Source organism: Choloepus didactylus, chromosome 7 (genome assembly GCF_015220235.1).
Source record: "Choloepus didactylus isolate mChoDid1 chromosome 7, mChoDid1.pri, whole genome shotgun sequence".
Lineage (NCBI taxonomy): Eukaryota > Metazoa > Chordata > Mammalia > Pilosa > Megalonychidae > Choloepus > Choloepus didactylus.
The window spans coordinates 99,833,132-99,858,300 of record NC_051313.1 but is presented as its reverse complement, the minus strand read 5'-3'; positions in this window follow the sequence as shown (position 1 = coordinate 99,858,300).

The following is a 25,169-nucleotide window of genomic DNA, read 5'->3' as shown; positions in this document are numbered from 1 at the left end:
CTAATCAAAACATTTGACATAACAATGTCAATTATCATTAAATACCATTTCCTTACTTACAGTGTGGGAACCAAGCCAACAATATTAATAAACCACCCACGATGGAGTGAGGGGATGTTGCCTTTGTTCTGAAAAAGGACCACATAAAATAAACTCTATAGAATTATTTATAAACTTATGTGATAATTTATTTATTTTTAATTCTTTGGTCCTTTAAGTTTACTCCTGAGAATCCCAAAACAGAAAAGTGTCCACCCAGAACAGGAATTGATTATAAAATGTAGCCATTTGAAGCAATGGCACTCTCTCCAGTCATAAATAGAAAACAACTGCATGGAATTCTTATTTCTGTTTCTTCTTTTCTGGTACTCTATATAGTTACAAAATGTTTTAAAACTACCCTTAGACTGTGAATATATTTTTGTTCCTGTTGTCTCCCAGTTCGGATATCTTTGGTGCATTTATTCCAGTTCTGAGTTCCTTTTACCCGTCGACTTAGATTACGTCAAATTAGTTCTCATTTCAATATTGACAAAGATTTTGTTTGACAGCATGCATGACTTCTGTTTTTCTCACAAGGACATCCTCTTTATCTATAGAATGAATTGCAAGCTCTCTCTGACTCATTGACAGTATTTCCATTTAAATTGATTCAGGAACACAGGGGAAAAGGCTTAACATCATGGCGTAGGACATGTAAGTTAGACAGTAGGAAGCACTGTCTGATTTAATGTTTGGGAAATTCTGGGATTTATTCTTTACTCAAACCAAGGAATCTCTTTAAGTGGAAACTTTGAAGGTAATGTGTAGAGCTAGACTGATTTAGGAGTAGTTCTGACCCCATGTTGTAATGAATGATAAAAGTTTGATTGTAAGGCAAACAATGAAATGGGGTGGGTATGAGACGGTTGTTGGAGAAGAGAGTGGCCACGTTTGCAAAGGTTACGGGGTCATGAGACTATTTCTGTTTTGAATCTAGATTCCTAAAATTGATAGGTGTCTCTAATCCAGCTCCTTTCAAAAAGGCTGTTGAATTTCTCAGCTCTTGTGTCTTTTATATGAGATTGTTCATTGTCTTCTCCTTTCTTAAGACAATATATATTAACGTGGAAAGAACCAAGGAAATTAATTGAATGCTCTCATTTCACAGATGAGGATACTAAGTCCTCAAATGCTTTACCCAAAGCTACACAACTGGGAAGTTGCAGAGCTAGCCCAGAATACATGCTTCTTGTCCCTTTGTTCTGTGCTTCACTACAATTTTTCTGGTCTCATTACTATATTTAAGAGGTATTTTCCCTCACTACTTGTTAGCCTAGTTTTATGCAAGTAATCATAGCAGGTTGGTGAGACTAAAAAAGAAACCATCCGTCCTTACACATTTCCTGTTCTATGTTGGAGCTACTGTCAGCAGCTCTGCAGGTCTCTGTCACCCAAGCTCTCGATGCTCCTGCATATATTTGCATCATTTCATGTAAGCCATGGGGTCATTAGGAAATAAAATGTGTGCCCCCCAAATCAGAAGCAAATAAGGGCTTAGAAGGCAAATTGTGTGCACAAATACAATTATTTCACAGGCAATATACTTGATGATATTAAAATGAAAGAACATTAAGGTTTCATGAGATCCTCTTATTTGTTTCCAGTTTTTTTTTTTTTTTTAAATCAATGACAATTGGACTTTGATCTGAGATCAGGGAGCATAGGCTCTCTAATTGGTCAAATATCTTCACTTTGAGATGGAATTAGATTCGATCACAGTGTCCAGATTTACATATTCTGAATGGCTGGGATAGATATATTTGATTAAAATATATCAGACAAATTAACCATTTCTTATCAACAGTTTATTTGTTAGAAATCCTCCTACTCATCGAGTTTAAGCAGAGTGTTTCTCAAAGAGTTCATGGTGGGCACTTGGAGAGACAGTTTGGTGCTGAGCAGTCTCATGCTTTACAGGGTGCGCGGCACCCTTGGCCATGCACTAAAAGTTGGAGGGCTCAGACAACGGTGTAACAACCGAAAAGTGTGTCACACATTTCCAAACGCCCCTTGAGGGTGGGAGGGGAGGTGCTGCCTCTGGTTGAAAACTTTTGCTCAGATAAAAATAATAAAAATGGTGAAAAAATAGAGTATAGTTTATTATTAATTATGTGGCCTAGGAAAAATTTCTTATCCTTGGGCCTCAGTTTCTTTGTTTGTGTAATGAGAACAATAATAAGAAACTTTATAAGATTATTGTTAATGTGATTATAAGTAATGTGATAATGCATATGAAGTTGCTTGTGAATCATCTCATAAATAGTTGGCAGTTTATAATTAATTTATGTCTGTTTCTTTTTTCTCTTCTTAGCCTTTAATTTTCTTTACCCAAGAAAGATTAGGCTTGATTGCTGGACAGGCAGGGCTAATGTGGTAGATGTATCTAGACACAACAGGCCTAAGAAAGTCAGTTTGGAGATGAAACTGTTCCAGAAATGTTCCATGGTCTCTTTTGCAGATCTAAGCATCTCATTTGGTTGCAAATTATATGCATAGTTCACCCAGCAGAATATTTAATTTTCAGTTGGATAATAAGTTCACCATGTTGTCTATCAAAGTCAAGTTTCCTGTGAATATATTTTACCTGTTTCAGACTTGCTTGTGAAACTTCCTAGGTGTAGCAATAACCTTCATATCTGATTATTGTAAACAATGGCTCTCTATGCTAGGAAAAAAAAATCAGACTATAGATTGCCAGTCATTTCCTAAAAATATTGGGCTTCCAGAGAATAGCAGTCTTAAATAGGCATGCTCCCCTATTCTCACCTATGTTTGTTACTTGGAAGTGTTGTTTATGCAGGTTCTCTTCCCTAACTCTTCATATCTGAGCATGTTCCTACAACACAGTATCACATACAGAAAATCCTGGGGTTTCAATGTTGTTTAGCTTATCATAACTTATTAAAGGGAATGTTTCCTGGAAAGTGTTGGATTCTTCCTCTCTTCAAATCTAACTGCATAAAAATGTCCAAATGGAATTCTACACCCCATACAGCCTTCAATGTCTACTTGGAAATGGGAAATGAGCCAAAGAAGGGAGTGTTCACTACAAGATTTATTGTTTCCAAGATTCAGTAAATACTTATTGAAAAGTCACCATAGGCCACGGAGACCAACAGGAGTAGCATGAACAGCTGGTGAAGTAGGTAACAGCAATAATAATAATGACCATTATAACAAAGTTTATTAATTGCTTATTCAAATGTTCTAGGCAAGGTTCTGAACTCATTAAAATATTAATGAATTTAACTATCACTATATTCCTATGAGGGAGTTATTATTATTTATATCTTACTGATGAAGACTGAAGCCCAGTAAAGTTAAGCAACTCATCTGATGTCAGGTCACACAGTCCAGTAGGGAGCCAGGATTTGAACCCAAGCAGCTTGACTCAAGAGTTTAACCTAGAAGGGAAAGACTCACCATCTAGAGGAGCAGAGAAGACTTCCAAGAGGAGTTGTCCTTCATGCTATGTCTCAAAAGATAAATGTTTTTTTCTAAAAGATTTATCCAAGGAATGATACCCTAGGCAGAGGGTTTAAGAGTTTAAAACATGTAATACTAAGTATGCTATGGCACACTCAAAATAGTTTAATATAGGGACTAATTTAATGGCATGGGTGGAGTTTAGGGAAACCAAAAGGGATGGTGCAGTACCTCAGTGCCAGTGTCAGCACGGAGCATTACCAACCCCAGGCTGAAGGTGAAAAGGGGTAAGGCCACCCAGGACCACTTAGAATAGCTGTATGGAAATGGTAACTTTTATAGAGGGGTGCTGCCAACCCATAGCAACCTAGCAGGGGGTGAGCAGGAAATAAATACTCCAGATTCACTCTTTTCCAACCCTCTGAACTTATATCCATGCTGGCCATTGACTGAACTAGCTAGAGGCCAGAGGGCAAATGAATCCATGGATGCTGTCCATAAGGGTCAGCCTCTCTGGGTGCAGAGCAGGGTGGGAATAGTACAGTGGACCTAGAATGGCAAATGGCCAACCTCCAGAACAAAACAAAACAGAACAATATATTATGGAAGAGTTTCAGCATATTTTTGAATAGTTATGGACAACCTTAAATTTTGAGAAATTTCCAAAGGTCAAGTGTGCTGACAGTGGAATAGCTAGCTATTTCCTTAGAGAAAGAAGATAATAAAACCGTAGTTACTTTTGATGCAAATCTGTTCCCAGATGTTTCTGAAATACAACTCCACACAAATACAGTAGTAACTTAATACTAGCTTATACTGAGCAGGTTCAAAAGCAACTTTTTTCAGTTGCCCCTAATTTAATTAATATTTTCATAATTAGCCAGGAGACTTCCTGAGTGAAGATGAGATATTTGGATACTTTCAGCTATTAGTGAATTATCTGGGCATAGAAACAGTCCTATGTTTCTTTCAGACAGAAAAATAAAATGTTACTTTCATCTGCTTCTAATTCAAACTAGACAGAGTGAATTTGATTCAATGTTATAAAAAAAATCACCTTTTGGCTGAGATCATGCATGGAAAAATTCAACCCCAAAGGACAGAATTTTGGAACATAATATGCAAGACAAAAAAATGGGCTGGGTAAAATGGAAGGAAGAATAGTCTAGTTGAAATCTGTAAATAATAAGAACTTACCCATTAATGTTCACCTTTGCAAATAATCTAAGAAGAGGATTATAGTGCTACCACCAAGGAAGATTGAAGACTTACCCCTGCAGAGAAGCCTAGTAGCGTTTGAATAATTGAACTCTTAAATAGTAATTATAACAGGTAACATTTGTATTTGTCCAGACAGTGGAATAAGCATGCTTATTTAATCCTCTCTCCATGAAGTAAGTTTTATAATTAACTTCAGTTTACATAAAGAAAACCAAGGTTGGTAGAGCTTGAGCGACTTCTCCAAGGATCTATAAATGACATTTTAAATAACACTGACAAGTGACAAATTCAGGCCTTTTTGACTGTAAAGGCCAGCATATGTGAGTTAAGAAAAAGGGAGTGAATAGCAGGGTAGCACTGCAATAGGCATACTGATCTCTAACGAATTTGGTTAACTGAACTTACAGATAGCTGATGGCCTATAAGCTCAGTAGGTGGATATGCTGTCTCTGTTTGCTTTGTTCCTGAACTTCTCTTCTTGTGTATCCTGAATAGAATTCAGAACCACTGGTACAGTGGAGCTGCTGAGATACCATAGGTAGGCTGTGTTTTCCTATGAGGGATATATTAGCAGCCAATGAGTAGCCCAAGGCTGACCTTGAGCTCTGTAGTGTCTTGGAAAAATGGGCCTCGGAAACTTTGTGCAGTGGGACCTGTGCTTTCCCACAGGTTAACAATATTAAAAGTTGGTAAGGCAACTTCTTGGGAAGACGGTGGAGTAGGGAGCTCCAGAACTCTGTCATTCTGCCCAAACAACTATTAAACAGGGAGGAACTGTCTGAAAAAAAAACCCCACAAATTTTAAACTCTGGAGGCCAGAAGAATATTATACAGCATCCAGAGAAGAACAGGATGAAGAGGGTGACAAATTATGGTAAAGAACTATAAATTGCTGTCTCTGCGAGAGGCAGCTAATGGCACCCATCCCCCACTCTAGCTGCAGGCTGCTGTGGGGTCCAGTCCCTGGCTAGCTGCTGGTGACAGAAAAGGATGTAAAAATCCTCTTCCCCAAGAACAGGGATGGGCATGGCCTATTACTGATCAAGGCTTTTGTTTAACCAATTAGAGTCACTGGGTCCCAGCTCTCAGGGCAGCTACTATTTCAACCTGCTTCAGACAAAAGCAGTGGCAGCAACTGTTTCAACCCTGCACTGGACAAAAGCAGTGGCAGCCATTATTTCTACCCTCCCCAGATAGGGTGGAGGTGGTGGATATTTAAAGACACACTGCTTCTTCAGGGATATGGGGTTAGCTGAAGGGCTACATTTGCTGGGCAGGCCAGGAAAGCTCAGCTTTGAGGAGCCGTTAGAGAAGCGTTTGGTTCCTTTCATGATCCTCTCCCCAGGGCACTTTGGAGCCAGTATGTATCTCCTTCATGGGTCCCTGGCCCTGTTTTGGCTGGGAAACACTGAATTGAGAAAGTCCTCTCTGGGGTGACACTTCTCCCAGAATTTTCCCTCCAGGCAAAAGCAATGTGAGTCAATGAGAGGAGTATAAAAGATATACAGAAGTTGGCAGTCTGGGACAAATGCCTGACAGCCTCAAACACTTGGGAGAGAGAGGTCTGTTTCCTGGGAAAAGGGGACAAACAGACTCCTGTAAACAGGTGAACTCCAAAACAACTAACAAGCAAAAGCCCAGGACAGGAGAGAGTTCCAGAAAGACAGGGAAACCTCTGCATACTGCATTCATCTTGGGCAGAACTTCCTGATAGGTTGGCTGAAGCTCAAGAAAATCTCTGTCTTAACACAAGTTTTGATTACAAAACCAAGACACAGACATTCAAGGGAGTAAATCCCAGGGTTAACATTTTAAATATTAAAATGTACAGTGTGCAACAAAAGAGCACAAGACAGACAAACAAACAAAAACATAAAATGATAGCCCATCCAAAGGAAGAGGATAAAAATATGGAAAACACCAATGAAAAAGATGAGAATGTGGACATACTGAACAAAGCTTTTTAGAAAATGTTCTTAAAAAGGCTTAAAGAGTTGAAGGAAAGTACAGAGAAAGAACTAAAGGATATCAGGAAAACAATGAATGAACAATATGAGAGTCTAAATAAAGGTAGACATTTTTAAAAAGGAGCCAAACAGAATGACTGGAGTTGAAGACCACAGTAAGAGAAGTGAAAAATGCCCAGCAGAGTTTTAAGAGCAGCATGGAGCTGGGAGAAGAAACTTGAAGAAAAGACACTTGAAATGAGTCAGGCTGGGGAGTAGGAAGAAAAAGGAAATATGAAAGCAAAAATAGCCTAAGACATGGGAGGGGGCAAGATGGCAGCATAGAGAGGAGTGGAATTTAGTTAGTTCCCTGGAGCAACTAATAAACAACAAGGAACAAGTAAATAATTTGGAATAACTTCTGGGGGACAACTGTGACTGTCCACACATTGTACAACAACTTGGATTGGGAGGAATGCCTGAGATTGCAGCATAAAATCTGTAAGTAAAAACTGTGGAACCGTGCCAGGAGACCCCTCCCCCCCACAGCAGGCTGAGCTGCGAAACTTCACTGTGGTAGAAAGCAGGACTCTCTCAGCAAGCAAATATAGCTCAGCCCAGCTCCAACTGGGGTTTTATTAACAAATGTGGACTGCTGAATACAAGCTACAAACCCCTAACAAGCAGGCAGAGGCTTTTAGTGATGACTAACCTTAAAGAACCAGAAGACTCCTCTGTCCTAGGAGGGGGAGCCCAGAGGACCAGGTGCTACCTCTGGCCGACAAGTGAAACTGGGGAGCTGTGGACTTGTTCTGAAAGGGGGCTTTCTGTCCCTTTTTCTCTCTCTCAACCTGAGGGGCTCAGTGGAGAGAGCCTCAGCCATTTTCAGTTCACAGTGCTCTGAACCAGACATGGTGGAGATAACAGGTTCAGAGAGAAGGAGCTATTCAAATGCAGATGATGACTCCCTAGAGGGTGTACCTTCCATAAGATGAAGAAGGTGGGTCCCAGCTCTACTACTGGTCTTCCCTTCAGAACCAGACCCCAGAGCCTGGGGGAAAACAGCCAAACAGAAACTAAAGGTACCACACCTCCTTACACCACTTGGGAGTAGCAGGCTGACAGTCTCCACCTGCTGGGTGGGTTAGGAAAAGCACAGCAGCTAGAGACTTCATAGGAAAGTCTTTCAATCTCTAAGACCCACCTGCAGGGAGACTTGAAACTGAATCTAACCCCATTCTGAGATCTGAATCTGTTCTGGTCTGGGACAATCTGATTGGAGTAGCCAAGGAAACCAGATGCCTAGGCAACAGAAAACTACAGTCTACACTAGGAAAAATGATGATATGGCCCAAAGGAACAAACTTACACCTCCATCAAGATACAGTTGATATATTGTTTCACATTCATGAAACAATCTATTAAAGATTTTCAAAGAAATATGCTAAATCAAATCAAAAACCAAATCAATGAGTTCAGGGAAAATATGGCAAAAGAGATGAAGGCTATAAAGAAAACACTGTGTGAACAAAAGGTAGAAATTGAATTTGAAAAAACAACTGGCAGTATCTATGGAAATGGAAGGCACAACACAAGAGATGAAAAACACAATGGAGACATACAATAGCAGATCTCAAGAGGCAGAAGAAAACACTCAGGAACTGGAGAACAAGACACCTGAAATCCTACACACAAAAGAACAGATAGAGAAAAGAATGGAAAAATATGAGCAACATTTCAGGGAATTGAATGACAACATGAAGTGCATTAATGTATGTGTCATGGGTTTCCCAGATGGGGAAGAGAAGGGAAAAGGGGCAGAAGCAATGATAGAGGAAATAATCAATGAAAATTTCCCATCTCTTATGAAAGACATAAAATTACAGATCCAAGAAGAGCAGTGTACCCCAAACAGAATAGATCTGAATAGACCTTTGCTGTGATGGTTAAGTTCATGTGTCAGCTTGGCCAAGTGATGGTACCCAGGTGTCTGGTCAAGCAAGCACTGGCCTAACCATTACTGCAAGGGCATTTGTGGCTGCTTAATAAACCAGGAGGCTGGTTTATTAAATCATCAGTCAATTGGCTGCAGCTGTGTCTGATTACATCAATGAAGGGCATGTCTTCCACAATGAGGGAATGCAATCAGCTGGATTTAATCCAATCAGTTGAAGGCTTTTAAGCCAGACAGATAGAGGACCTTCACTTCTTCTGCTGCTGACTAGTGAAGCGTTTCCTAAGGACTTCATCGAACTTGCCAGTTCGTTGCCTGAGGAGTTCCCTAATCACATTCATTGGAGTTGCCAGTTTGCTGCCTGAGGAGTTCATCAGACATCTTCATTGGAGCTGCCAGTCTGCTGCTTGCCCTGTGGAATTTGGATTTGTGCATACCCACAGTTGTGTGAGACACTTTTATAAATCTTATATTTACAGTTATTTCTTGTTGATTCTGTTTCCCTAGAGAACCCTAAATAATACAGATTATCAAATGTCAAAGACAAAGAGAGAATCTTGAAAGCAGCAAGAGAAAAGTGATCCATCACATACCAAGGAAGCTTGATAAGACTGTGCGGATTTCTCAGTAGAAACCATGGAGGCAAAAAGGAAGTGGTGTGAAATATTTGATACTGAATGAGAAAAGCCACCAACCAAGAATCCTATATCTGGCAAGACTGTCCTTCAAAAATAAAGGAGAGTATAAAATACTCTCTGACCAAAAGACATGAGAGAGTATGTGAACAAGATACCTGCAGTACAGGAAATACTAAAGGAAGCACTACAGACAGAAGGGAAAAGACAGGAGTGAGAGGTTTGTAACACAATTTTGGGTGATGGTAGCACAACAATGTAAGGAAGGTTAGGAGCATCTGGGACACCAGAAGGAAAGAGGAAAGATAAAGACTGGGACTCTATGACTCAGTGAAACATAGAGTGCTCAACAACTGTGATAAAATGTACAAATATGTTTTTACATGGGGGAGAACAAATGAATATCAACCTTGCAAGGTATTAAAAATAGGGTGGTTTTGGGGAAAAATACAATCAATGCAAACTAGAGACTATAGTTGACAGAAACATTGTATTATGCTTCCTTTAATGTAACAAAGGCAATATACCAAAGCTAAATGCCTATAAGAGGGGGACATAAGGGAGGGATATGGGACTCTTGGCACTGATGATGTTGTCTGACTCTTTTATTCTACTTTAGTTTAATTCTTTCCTTTTGTTGCTTTTTAGCTGTAATTTTTTTGTCTTTCTTTTTCTTTTTCTTTTGTCTCTCTACCTTCTTTGGCTCTTCCTTCTTTGTGGAAGAAATGGAGATGTCCTTATATAGATAGTGGTGATGGTGGTGAATACATAAATACATGACTAGACAGAGAACCATCAATTGTTTACATTAGGATGGAAAGTATGGTTGGTGAACAAAGCTGTCTTAAAAAAATGAGTTGATGAAGAAAACTTGAAGGCACTATATTGAGTGAAATAAGTCAGACACATAAGGACAAATATTTCAGGATCTAACTGATATGAACTAATTATAATATGTAAACTCATAGACATGAAATATAAGTTACCAGGATAGAGAACAAGGCTAAAGAATGGAGAGTGTTTGCTTATTATGAGCAGAATGTTCAACTAGGTTGAACTTAAGTGTTTGGAAATGTACAGAGGTGATGGTAGCATATTATTGTGAGATTAACTAACAATGCTGAATGGTGTGTGAATGTGGTGGAAAGAGGAAGCTTAGAGTCATGTATGTCACCAGAAGGAAAGTTGGAGGTTAGAAGACGGGAATGTATAAAACATTGAACCTTGTGGTGGACAATGTCCATGTTAACTGTAAAAATATAAGAAATGTCTTTCATGAACTAGAACAAATTGTATGACACAGTAACTAGAAGGTAATAATAAAGGGAAAAAACATACCTAGTGCAAACTATGTACTACAGTTAGTAGTATTTTAACATTCTTTCATCAATAGTAACAAATGTACTATACCAATACTATGAGTCAATAATGGAGGTGGGGTGGTTAGGGGTATGGAAGGATTAGGGTTTTCTTTTTTTGCCTTTATTTCTTTTATAGAGTAATGAAAATGTTCTAAAAATTGAAAAAAATATTAATTGTGGTGATGGATGCACAGTGGTATGATGGTACCATGGGCAAATGATTGTGTACTTTGTGTCTTTGCATAATTCTATGGTATGTGAACAATATCGATAAAATTAAATAAAAAATTCTTTCATGAAGTAGAACAAATGTATGACACTATTACAGAGTTAATAATAGACTGGTATATGGGGAAAATGCACCTATTGTAAACTATAGACTATAGTTAATAGTAATATATTAATATTCTTTCATCAGCTGTAACAGAGTACCACACAAATACTAGGGGTCAATAATAGGGGGGATAAGGAATATGGGATGTTTTGGGTTTTCTTTTTTCTTTTTTGGGGGAGTAATGAAAATGTTCTAGAACTGATTGTGGAGATGAATGCACAACTATGTGATGATACTGTGAACCATTAATTATATACTTTGGATGGATTGTAAGGTGTGTGAATATATCTCAATAAAATTGCATTAAAACAACAACAAAAAATAGCCTAAGACAGCAATGGAACATCATCAAGCACAACAATGTATTGTTATGAAAGTCCCTGAAGGAGAAGAGAGAAAGGGGCAGAAGGAAAAGTCAAATAATGACAGAGAACTTCCCAAATTTAGCAAAAGATGCAAATATGCATATCCAAGAAGCTCAGAGAACATCAAACAGGATAAACATGAAGAAAATACACCCCTGTCATATATTGATCACACTATCAAATGCAAAGAACAAGGAGAGAGTTCCAAAGTCTACAAGAGAAAAACAACATGTTACATACAAGGGAGTCCGAATTAGCCTTATTAAACATTCTGTCTTCCTTAAGCATCAGTCTGCCCTCTTTCTATCTCCTGATAGCCTATGCTCTCAAATTTAATGCTCAGGGTTTGCTCATTATAGTTAGTTTATATTAGAGAGATCATACAATATTTGTCCTTTTGTTTCTGGTTTATTTTGCTCGATATAATGTCCTCAGGTTCATTCACTTTGTTGCATGTCTCACAACTTCATGCCTTTCTGCAGTTCCTCAATTTCCATTGTATGTATATATTACAGATCACCCTTCTGCTCATCAGTCGATGGGCCCTTAGGCCAGCCTCCACTCATTGCAAATTGTGAATAATATCATGTAAACATCAGTGTGCAAATGTCTATTTGTGTCCCTGCTTTTTAGTTCTTCTGAGTATATACTTAGTAATGGGAGTGCAAGATCATATGGCAATTCTAAGCTTAGCTTCCTGAGGAACTGCTGAACTGCCTTCCAGAGCAGCTGCACCAGTCTACATTCCCACCAACAGTGAATAAGTGTACCTCTTTCTCCACATCCTCTCCAGCACTTGTAGTTTTCTACTTTTTTGATAATGGCCATTCTAGTGAATGTGAGATGGTATTTCATTGTAGTTTTGATTTGCATTTCCCTAATAGCTAGTGAAGTTGCACATCTTTTCATATGCTTTTTAGCCATTTGTATTTCCTCTTTGGAAAAGTGTTTATCCATGTCTTTTGGCCGTTTTTAAATTGGGCTGTCTTTTTGTTGTTTAGTTGTAGGAACTCTTTATATATTCTGAATATTAAACCATTTTTGGATATCTAGTTTCTGAATATTTTATCCCATTGAATAGGCTGCCTTTTTACTTTCTTAACAAAGGTGGAGATCCCAATTATCTGTTTCTTTTTTCATTGCTTGTGCTTTAGGTGTAACATCTAGGAAACCACCTCCTGCACAAGATCTTTAAGATATTTCCCTGCACTTTCTTCTGAGAGTTTTATGGTCTTGGCTCTAATATTTAGGTCTTTGATCCATTTTGAGTTAATTTTTGTTGTAACATGTGAGATAGGGATCCTCTTTCATTCTTTTGGATGTGGATAGCCAGTTCTCCTAGCACCATTTCTTAAAGAAACTGTCCTGTCTTAGTTCAGTGGACTTGACAACCTTGTCAAAAATCAATTGACTGTAGATGAGAGTCTATTTCTGGACTCCCAATTTGATTCCACTGATTGGTACATCTATCTTCATGTTAGTACCATGTTGTATTGGCAAATGTAGTTTTGTAATATGCTTTAAAGTCACGAAGTGTGAAACCTCCAACTTTGTTTTTTCTCTTCCAAAATGTTTTTAGCTATTGAAGCACCTTGATGCTCCAAATAAATTTGATTATTGGTTTTTCTATTTCTGTAAAGTAAGTTATTGGGATTTTGATTGGTATTTCATTGACTCTATAAATCATTTTGGGTAGAATTGCCATCTTAACTATATTTAGTCTTCCAATGCATGTGCACAGTATGTCCTTCAACTTATTTAGGTCTTCCTTGATTTCTTTTAGCAATGTTTTGTAGTTTTCTATGTATAGTTCTTTTATGTACTTGGTTAAATTTATTCCTAGATGTTTGATTCCTTTGGTTGCTATTGGAAATTGACTTTTTTCTTGACTTCCTCCTCAGTTGCTCATTACTAGGGTATAGGAACACTAATGATTTTTTACACATTAATTTTGTATCCTGCCACTTTGCTGAAATCATTTATTGGGTCTAGTAGCTTTGTTATAGATTTTCTGGGACTTTCTATACATAGGATCATATCGTATGCAAATAGTGAAAGTTTTATTTCTTCCTCTCCAATTTGAATGTCTTTTATTTCTTTTTCTTGCCTAATTGCTCTAGCTAGAACTTCTAGCACAATGTTGGATAACAATAGTAATATTGGGCATCTTTGTCTTGTTCCAGATATTAGAGAGAAAGATTTCAGTTTTTCCCCATTGAATGTGATGTTAGCTGTAGGCTTTCCATAGATGCCCTTTATCATTTTGAGAAAGTTTCCTTCTATTCCAATCTTTTTGAAGTGTTCTCATCAAGAAAGGATGCTGAATTTTATCAAATATCTTATATGCCTCAATTGAGATAAGCATGTATTTTTTCCCCTTCAATTTGTTGATGTGGTGTATTACATTAATTGATTTCCTTGTGTTGAACCACCCTTGCATATCTGGAATAAAACTCATCTGTTCATGGTGTATAATTCTTTTAATGTACTGCTGGATTTGATTTGCAGGTATCTTGTTGAGGATTTTTGCATCTATATTTTTTTAGAGTGATTAGTCTGTAATTATCTTTTCTTGCAGTTCTTTGTCTGACTTTGTTATTAGGATGATGTTGGCTTCATAAAATAAGTTTGGTAGCTTTCCCTCCTCTTCAGTTATCTGGATGAGTTTGAGCAGTATTGATACTAATTCTTCCTGGAAAGCTTGGTAGATTTCACATGAGAAGCCATCTGGTCCTGGACTTTACTTTCTTGGGAGGTTTTTGTTAACTGACTCAATCTCTTTACTTGTGACTAGTTTGGTGAAGTCTTCTATTTCAGTCAGTGTTGACTGTTCAAGTGTTATAGGAAGTTGTTCACTTCATCTAAGTTGTTTAGTTTCTTAGCATATGTTTGCTTATAGTATCCTCTCATTATCTCCTTTATCTCTTCAGGATCAGTAGGTATGTTCCCCTCTCCCATTTCTGTTTTTATTTATTTGTATCTTCTCTCTCTCTATATATATATTTTTGGTCAGTCTAGCTAATAGTCCATTGATTTTATTGATTTTCTCAAATAACTAACTTCTAGTTTTGTTGATTCTTTCTATTGTCTTCATGTTCTCAATTTCATTTATTTCTTTTCTAAGCTTTGTTATTTCTTTCCTTCTGTTTGCTTTGGAGTTATTTTGCTGTTCTTTCTCTAGTTCCTCCAGGTGAGCAGTTAATTCCTTGAATTTTGCTCTTTCTTCTTTTTTAATATAGGTGTGTAGGGCAATAACTTTCCTTCTCAGCACTGCCTTCACTGCATCCCCTAAGTTTTGATATGTTGTGCTCTCATTTTCATTTGCCTCAAAATATTTTACTGATTTCTCTTGTAATTTCTTCCTTGACCAGATGGTTGTTTAACAGTGTGTTGTTTAGCCTCCATATATTTGCGAATTTTCCAGTCTTCCACCTGTTATTGATTCCCAGCTTCATTCCTTTATGATCCAAGAAAGTGTTTTGTATAATTTCAATCTTTTAAAATTTATCAAGACTGGCTTTGTGACCCAACGTATGGTCTATCCTGGAGAATAATCCATGAGCACCTGAGAAGAATATATATTTTGCTGTTGTGGGGTGCGATGTTCTGTAAATATCTGTTAAGTCATGTTCATTTATCATATTATTCAAGACCTCTGTTTCCTTATTGATCCTCTGTCTAGATGTTCTAACTATTGATGAGAGTGGCAAATTGAAATCTTCAATTATTATTGTAGAGGTGTCTAATTCTCCCTTCAGTCTTGCCAGTGTTTGCCTCATGTATTTTGGGACACCCTGGCTAGGTGCATAAATATTTATGATTATTGTTTCTTCTTGATGGATTGTCCCTTTTATTAATACATAATACTTCTTTGCCTTTTTAACCATTTTACATTTAAAGTCCAATTTTTCTGATATTAGTATAGCCAACCCCACTCTTTTTTGATTGCTGTTTGCATGGAATATCTTTTTCTAAACTTTCACTTTCAGCCTATTTTTGTCTTTGGGTCTAAAGTGAGTCTCTTGTAGACAGCCGGTAGATGGATCCTAGATTTTTTATCCATTCTGCCAATCTGTGTCTTTTGATTGGGGCATTTAATCCATTAACATTCAATATTATTACTATAAAGGCAGTACTTTCTTCAACAATTTTGTCCTTTAGATTTTATACGTCATATTTTATTTTTAATTTTTACCAGTTTAGCTACCCTTCCTGATAATCTTCATTTCTATACTCTTCTCCAAACCTCTCTCTCCTGTCTTTTCCTATTAGCCTGTAGTACTCCCTTTAGTATTTCTTGTAAAGCAGGTCTCTTTTTCACAAACTCTCTCTCAATCTCTGTTTATCTGTGAATATTTTAAACTCTCCCTTAGTTTTGAAGGACAGTTTTGCCAGATATAGAATTCTTGGCATGCAGGTTTTCTTTTCCAATATCTTAAATATATCATACCACTGTCTTCTCACCTCCATGGTTTCTGCTGAGAAATCTTCACTTAGTCTTATTGAGCATCCCTTGTATGTGATGGATTGCTTTTCTCTTGCTGAATTCAGAATTCTTTGTCTTTGGCATTTGACAATCTGATTAGTGTCTTGGAGTAGGTCTATTTGGATTTATTCTATTTGGGGTAACTTGCACTTCTTGACTTCAGCCAAGAATTTTATATCTTGTGAGTCTGTCTTTCAAAAATGAGGGAGAGATTTAGACATTCTCAGATAAAAAAAGCTGAGGGAGTTCATCACAGCTAAACCTGTCCTACAAGCAATACTAAAGACAGAAATGAAAGGACACTAGACAATGCTTCAAAGTAGCATAAAGAAATAAAAACCTGAGGTAAAGGTAGCCATTTGGATAATTATAAATGCCAGCATTATTGTATTGTATGGTATGTAACTCCACTTCTTACTTCCTACAGGTACTAAAATGCAAACACATAAAAAGTAATGATAAATCTAGGTTTTTGGACATATAATGTACTAAGACATAAGATGTAACAATTTCAGAAAAGAATGATGAGGGTTTAGAGGGGTATAGGAAAAAGTATATGTGTATGCTATTGAAATTAAGTTGGTATCAAACCAAATATGATTGTCATATATTTAGGATGTTAAATTCTAACCTCATGGTAACCACCAGGAATAAAGATGAAAAATATATCCAGATAGAAATGAGAAGGCACTCAATATGGTCCAACACCAAAAAGCAAATAAGTATAAAAACCAGCTTTAATGGAACTGAGGCACAAAGACTTACAAAGGCTAACTAGCAAAATGGCAGAAGAAAGTCCTGTATTATCAGTAGTGATGAAGTACTGACAGATATGACAATATGGATGAGCCCTGAAGATGTCTTGAGTGAAATAAGCCAGACACAAAAGGACAAATATTATATGATCTCACTGTTTTGAAACAATTAGAATGAGCAAACTCATAGAGTCAGAATCTAGAATATAGGTTACCAGGCGATCGGGTAGGGATCGGGTATGGGAAGTTAAGGCTTAAAATGTATAGAGTTCCTGTTTGGTTGGAAATGTTTTGGTAATGGATGGTGGTAATAGTGGCATAGTATTGTAAACACAATTAGCAGCACTGAGATGTATATCTGAATGTGATTAAAAGGGAAAATGTTGGATTGTATGTATGGTAAAAGGATAAATTTTTTTTTAAAATCCATGGAACTACATAAACACCCCTAGTCAAAACATGGATTTTAATTAATTGTACCATTATAAAAATATGCTATCACCAATTGTAACAAATGTTCCACACCAAAGCAAAGTTGGTGGTGGGATGGTATATGGGAATCCTGTATTTTATGTATGGTTGTTCTGTAAACTCACAACTTCTCTAATAATAGCAAAAAGCAAAAAAAAAAGTATTGGCCATAATAAAAATATGCCACCCATGTTTCAAAAGGAAAAAAAAGTTGGTAATATTCCCTGGTATTCTTGTTCTCCTTAAAACATGGTGATCAATCAACAGATACAAGTGAAAATATGCATTAAACCTCATAGAATTGGATCAATCACTATAGGTAAAATATGTATCAAATCTATTTTATTTTCAGTCTAAACCATCTCTTGAGGTTAGTTTATTTACATTTATGTAAGTGGTCTGAAACTAGGAACCCCATATATCTGCTGTTCTGGGATTAGGTAAGTAAGTCTTGGGCACATAAAAGCTCTGAAAACATGAATAGTTACTGAGTTATTGACTGGGTGAGGTGAATGAGTCCATGCTCACCTAATCCGTATTTTTTATGGTTAATTGACTTAATTAGCTCCTTATTCAGTTTTTATATTTACATATTGAAAAATGCTTTCAATATAGAAAAGATTTCTGTGCTACTAAAGTGACATATTAAGTCTGTCCCTTTCTTCCCCTTCTTTGTTCTGAAATATTATTCCTAAGTACTCTGAGGCAGTGGGTATGTAATTTGTTTATTCCACTCATGTAAAAAAGATCTGGACACACACCTACAAAAAGATCTAACCTCACAAGGAATTCTGGTGAGAGAGGGAGAGGGCATCTTCTCTCCTCCATTACTAGGAGGATGATCTTAGCATCTTCTCAAGTGCACGTGGCTCCTGGCACTGAGGCCAAGCCCTCCCTGACTATCCGGGAAGTGTGAGGCAATCTGGAATGTGAGCAGATGGTTTGTCCCTGACTTTGGGCCTGCTGGTATTCTGAGGTGCTGCCTTGTCCTTCCATCTGAATTCCCACATTTGAAATTTGCAGAAGAGGAGGCATTATCTCTAGAAGAACCCTCACTAAAAAGTATATTATGCTACCTGGGTGCAAAAGATGGATCAATGATCTGAAAGTAAACATGAGCTGCTTTTCAGGCTGTTGTAGATGACTCATTATCAGGAGTTTGGGAGCAGGGCAGTGTCCTTATCTGGGGGATTGGGAGTGTCTGGAAGGAGCCAAGCAGACTGCACCACGGGAGCCACGTCTGGGATAGCTGGGAGCCTTTAGACCAAGGAACAATAATCGTCACTGGAGACTGTGGATTTGCCATCGTAGGTTAGGAAATAGAAAAGGGACAGATTAATAAAAGAGCCAGGGATATGACTAGACAAGGGGGAGATTCCCAAAGAATCACTGCATCTCTTTTCCTATTTCCCGGTTTCACTTTTGGCCAGCCCCTGTCTGAAAGGATAGTGTGGCCTGTAGCAATTTATGACTAAAAGTATGTTTCTTCATTTAATATTTTTCTAGTAAAAGAAGGTTAAGACAAGAACTCAAGTGCTCTTTCTATGGCCAACTTTAGGACTTTGAGTTTCATCACTCTCTCTGTCTGCATCTTTTAAAATTAAGGTTAACATCTTCCATAACTCACAAGGCTATTGCAATGGCAAAAAATATAAGGTGTTTTAAAAATACATAAAGTGTTATATTAGTGTGCAAGTAAGATAAAAAAACATTTATTCTTTAAATTCTCTAAAGATTGTTTATTTTTAGGACTATTTGATCATTATATATATTTCTACTTTTATGCAGATATATGTGTTAGCTACATATACATATGTACACTACAGATACACATATGCACATATGGTTCTTCTTTCTCATTTTATAAATCAGTTACCATTTGATAGATGAAAAAAACCAGAAAAACATTTCATAAGTACTTAACTATGTAGAAAGAGTTGAAAAAGTACATAAAAAAGTTGGAAAAAGTATGTATAAAAAGAATAAAGACATTATATGAAAAAGAACTGACACAGAAGTGATTTTATCAGGAATATAAATCTAAAGCACTTGTAAGGTATTTACTTTTGGGATTTTAAGAAGGATAACTGTTAGGAAAGTCTCGTCTTCTCACTTAACTTTCTGGAGTGGATCTAATAAGTGGATATAATAAACAGTACTTTTTCTGTAGGTTCTAGGCCCTTTTATTGCATCAGTAGAAAGCTGCCTCACCAACAAAGTAACCAGTTCCATTTTCCCCACCTTAATCTGTTCCCTACTGCAGGGTTGGGGTATATTCCAATGTGGAATCAACATTCCCCTTAGATGTGAGTAGAGTGACAATGGTTTTAACCCAGCTCATCTTATTCTCACCCTGTCTGAAGGGGCCTGTACTGATGTGTGCTGAGCATTTTAGAGAAGTTGCCTCAGAAATGAGAGACTTTTGGGTAACACATAAGTGCATGGAGTTTTTACCTTAAAAAACTAAGGCAGTTACTCTCCTCTATGTGGGACCTGACTCCCAAGGGTGTAAATCTCCCTGGCAATGCAGGCTATGACTCCCAGGGATGAATCTGGACCCGGCATTGTGGGATTGAGAACATCTTCTTGACCAAAAGAGGGACGTGAAATGAAATGAAATAAAGCTTCAGTGGCTGAGAGATTTCAAATGGAGTCAAGAGGTCACTCTGGTGGACATTTTTACACACTATATAGATAACTCTTTTCAGGTTTTAAGGTACTGGAATGGCTAGAAGTAAATACCTGAAACTACCAAACTCCAACCCAGTAGACTTGACTCTTGAAGACGATTGTATAACAATGTAGATTACAAGGGGTGACAGGGTGATTGTGAAAACCTTGTGGATCACACTTCCTTTATCTGGTGAATGGATGGATGAGTAGAAAACTGGGGACAAAAACTACATGAAAAATAGGGTGGGATGGGGGGACGATTTGAGTATTCTTTTTTACTTTTATTTTTATTCTTATTCTAATTCTTTCTGGTGTAAGGAAAATGTTCAAAAATAGATTGGGGTGATGAATGCACAACTATAAGTTGGTACTGTGAACAGTTGATTGTACACCATGGATGATTTTATGGTATGTGAATATATCTCAATAAAACTGAATTAAAAAAATAACCAAGGCAGTTAAAAACAGAAGTATGAATTTTTAAAAAGGACTTACTTGAAATTGGAAGTAGTCTTTACTCTAAATTTGTTTTCTTGGGTTGTGAAAGTAATAACATGCTTCTAGAGATGAGATGAAGCATTCAAATAAGAAATCAAGTATCCAAGGAATGATGAACTGAGTGGTAGGGGAGGTAGGAGTTAAAGGAAAGTAATGACTTAGTCAATGGCCGAGATGTCCCTGTACTGCAGAACCCAAGATGAGATGTGTATTTACTTATACTTGCATTGGCAGAACTCTCTGAAACAGAACTCTTTTGGGGACCTGTGACCCTCAATTAAACTGCACTATAAACTGGGTAACAGGATCTTCCCTTTAATTGCTTAAGTTTATTGACCTTAAATATAACAGGCCTGAGGCAACTTGAATATGGAAGCTTCTTTAAGATTGTGACACATATTTAGCTATGAATAGTCAAAGGATGGGTGGATTACTTGTGTCTGGGCTTCTCAGCTCTTCAAAGTTTGTTAGGTGTCCCTGCTTCAGCCAGCTGGCCTATACATAGAGAGGGCCGATGGACAGGACCCTTATAAAATCCATGTGGATAACACTGCACTGACAAGACCTGCTGAAAAGCACATTGCTTCTCCCCTGCCAGAAAAGAAATCATCCAAACCTCTGGGGCCCATAACATTCCAGAGAAACTCCATATCCTTCTCTGCTGTCAGAAAGGGGAGGAACTATGGATTCCAATTCCCCTCTGTGTCAGTGATCCTTCCCCATTCTTCCCTGTTGGCTCTTGGGGTAACATTAAAACTTGTGGTGTTCTACACTTTTATTGTCTGCCTTTGGGTAAAATCTTAGTTCTTCAGTGGAAAAATAATCTGCTTGTAAATCCTTCTCCAAACTAGAAAGTTAATGCCACTCTGCAAAAGTATATTTATTTATCAATTTGTTACACTGCAGAAATTCAACAACTTCTATAGGAAATCAAAGCTTGTGCTCTATCATTCTATGATATTGGGACTTCTATGGTAGGAAGTCTGGTGGTATCTTAGAGATTGGCTTATGGAATAAGATTTAAATTCTGCTATTTATTAGTTTCTTATTGAGTCAGTCATTTAACCTGTCCAGGACCTGAGGATTCATCAGGGATATGTGAATAACAATACCTCTCTTGGGAATCTATGAGATACTAGTGAATTTGTATTGTTAGCTGTAAAACACAACCAAGCATCAAAGAGTCATTTCTTAATGTCTTCTACTGACCATCTTACATCCTGTAAAGATGTAATATGTCAGTCAAATTTTGCACATTACAAAAGAAAAACATGTTTGTTGCTTTGCTCCTTCTGTTTTATTTATCTTGGGGGTGGTTTAGAACCATTCAGCTGTTTCAACTGTAAATTTAACACACTTTTTAAAAAGCAGATACTCAATTATCATGCTCTGTGACCAAGTTATGATCTTTTCAAATGGTGGCACATAGTGGATTTTCAGTAAATGTGTGCTGAGGAACATTCAGGAAAGAGAGCAACCTGAGCATGTGTTTCTGACTCTCATTCCCTCTCATCTTCTTCAGCATGAGGCATCCACCAGGGAAGGCAGGATGGTAGATCCTGTAGCGTAGGTATGAGTACTTAGATTCCATGGAGAGAGCAGATCCATGATTTGGTTCTTGGCGGGCAGGAGCCAGAGAATAAATTGTAGAAAAGAGGTCTTGCTTGTACCTGGGGTATGAGGAGAAGCCCAGAATTCTGTGCTGCCAGAGATTAGTCAGCTGACATGATGCCTTTCCACGAATGTTGCACTGGCCAATTTTGTGTCATTGTGGGAAGGCTTGCCAGTCCAGCTGACCCACAAATGCATACAGGGCAGAGCGCTGTGGGTGCACTGATACTCCCAGTCCCTGTTATTAGGAGAGGGCTGCTACATGCTCCCAGGAGGTCAGGAAACAGAAATGCTCACCAGAGGGCTATTTGCCAATTTGTTCTCTTATGGTCCATAAGGACGGAAACTGCATTGTCTTTCCCCATTTTCTAGTACTCCATTGCTCAAAAGACCTCACAGTTTAATCAGAATTTGCAGGGTATAATAAGTTGAATCATGACCCCTACTAAGACAGATTCAAGTCTGAACTTCTGGTCCTGTGGACCTGAACGCATTTGTAAATAGGACCCTTGAAAATGTTATTTGCTAAGGTGAGACCAAATTGAATCAGGGTGGACTCTAATCCAATATAACTCAAGTCTTTATAAGCAGAAGGCATTTGGACACAATCAGGAGGAATGGACAGATGGGGACAGATGGCCACATGACAGAGGTAGAGATTGAGTTGAGGATTGCTGGCAAGACACCACCAGAATGTTTCAGACTTCAAAGAAAGCATGGCTCTGCTGATGACTTGATTTTGGACTTCTAGCCTCCAAAAGTCTGAGACAATAAATTCCTGTTGTTTAAGCCAAACAATCTGTGGAACTTTGTTACCACAATGCTGGCAAACAAAGACACAGAATATATAGACCAAAAGGAGACAAAGACAAATCACAACTCATAGGTACTAGCAATCAGAGCCAGGGAGCCCAATATGATTGTCTGGAAGAGGTGGCCCCCATTTAAGTAGAAATAATGAAAAAATAAATTGAGAAATTTAACAAATAATATGAGAGCTCTCAAGCGGGTACAGTTGGAGCACAAATAAAGGAATTTTGCTTTGAATTTAGGAAATATGGCCCATGACTTTAAAAATCCATTGCAAGATCTGAAAAAGAAGATAGACCATATTGAAAAGAGAAGAGGTGGACCAGAAGATCAAGGGAAGAAGCTAATCATACCATAGCACACAAAGGTGTAGAAACCATGAGAGGAAAGTGAGACGCTGGATGGCAGGTTCAGGGCTATCATGCAAGGAGCAGGAGTTTCAGAGAGAGAAAAATAACAGAGAAAGGACATGTAATATTTGTGTATATGAAGAAAATTTCCTTTATGTCAAGAAGGCTTTGACTGAGCAGATTGAATGAGCTGACTTAGTCTCAAGCAGAATTAATAGCAGGTACATAGTCAGGCTATCACTGAATCTAAGGATAAAGAGAATGCATCATAATCTTCCATTAAAAAAGTAATGCCACTTACAAAGAGGAGGGAATCAGACTAGCATCAGATTTCTCATCTACAACGTTGGAGGCCCAAAGATAATGAAGTAACAGTGACTACTTAGAACAAAAACAAAAATTCAGCCAAGATGTCATTTACCTGAGAAATAATTCAAGAAAAGATTCTAAATAATTAACAATGGACTCATAAGAGTGAGGCAAAAAATGATTAGTGAAAATATTGGCAAGCAACAAATCTTACAATACATAATTTAATATAAATGGTTAATAAATTTTTAAAAAGTCATATATTTTTTAGGTAAAGATTTTTTGAAACAGAAGATACATTCTGTTGTGGAAGAAATAAAACTAATAGCCCAGAATTAAGTTTATCTCAACAAAATCTAAGAGTTAGGAATAAGGATGGGAAGCAGGAAAATAACTTTAGAAGTCATATTCCATCTTGCTGGACTGCTGTGTAATGGGGACAAGTTGGAGAGTTACCTCTCATATTCAAATATGATAATAGAGGATTATAGGTTTAATTATAATAGAAATGTGAAAGTAATAACTCATCAAATTAAAAAGCTACTATGCTTTTCCAAATTAAGAGGGAAAAAGGGAATTAATAGAAATTTGATTAAGTCTTACAATATAGGAAAGGGAAAAAAAGGAAACAATATCAAACTAAAATATTACTATACATAACATAAGAGTAAAGTCACTCATGTAGTTATTCCACTAAATGTGAATGGGATGAAATCCTCTTTCCCCACCCAGGATACATGAATGGTGATAAGGTAATATTGACACTGAGCTCTGGCATGGAGACAAGAGCATAAATATTTTGTTGAATGAATGAAATTTATATGTGCAATTTCCTGGGTTTATTTTCCCAAGTTAATTAATGTATTCGCTATGCCATACACTGCCTTTTGTGAGTGTAGGTACGTATTTTTATTGTGTGCCATCTCAACAGCAGGCTACTCTGAGTCTGTCCTTTGCGGCGGACCTTGCTTTTTTTTTTTTTTTTAACTGTTTAAATGTAAAATAAACGTGTGTACTGGACATCAGGCAAGCCTGGATCCAACTCGGTCTCTGCCCTTGACTTGCTGTGTAGTTTTAGGCAAGTGATTTCTCCTTGGTGAGATTCCATTTCCTCACCTGGTGAGACACTGATCTTGAACAGTGGTTGTGAGGAATAAATTTATTAGTGTACCTAGAAATCTTAGGACATTTCTGGCACATAGCAGGCACTGAGTGAGTATGGGCTATTTTACTTTTTCCTCTTTCTGTCTTTCAACTCACCTATACACCTTCTCAAACTAAATTTCACAGAGTTGGATAAGCCATGTTGTTTAGGCTTGACATAGTCCAGAAAGAGTATGGGAAAGAGCACAGATATCACAGAAATGTTACCACACCTTATGTTTTTGTGGCTTTAGTGATGGCAAGGGATAGCAAAAAGTGCACCTGTCTAAACAATGTATTTCATGCCAAACTGGATGTATCCAAAGGCGAAGTTTTTAATTCTGCAGTATCTACCAAGCAATCTTTAATGCTGTCTGAAAATTTTCTGTTTAGTACTCAACTGTATTTTATTAAGTGTAGCCTTGACAATTATGTATATCTCATACTTACATTATTCTCCATATGCCATTCCTTATTAAGATCATTGAATAATAAAGTTTATTAAATTAAAGTCCCTCTCCCTTCTCTCCTTTGCTGTGCCTTTTAGAATTTTCGGCTTGGATTAATCTTTTAAAACCCTGTTTGGGATTTTCATTTTAATTTATTTCAACAAATACATATTGGACACTGATATGCATTGAACTGTATTAAAAGGGGGACTTCAATGGTGAATAAAACACACTCTCTGACCTTACAAAACTGAGGCTATAATGAGTACACAAGCAAGTAAATAAACAAAGAAGTACTAAAATAGAAAGAAACTCAGAGTGTTAGGAGAG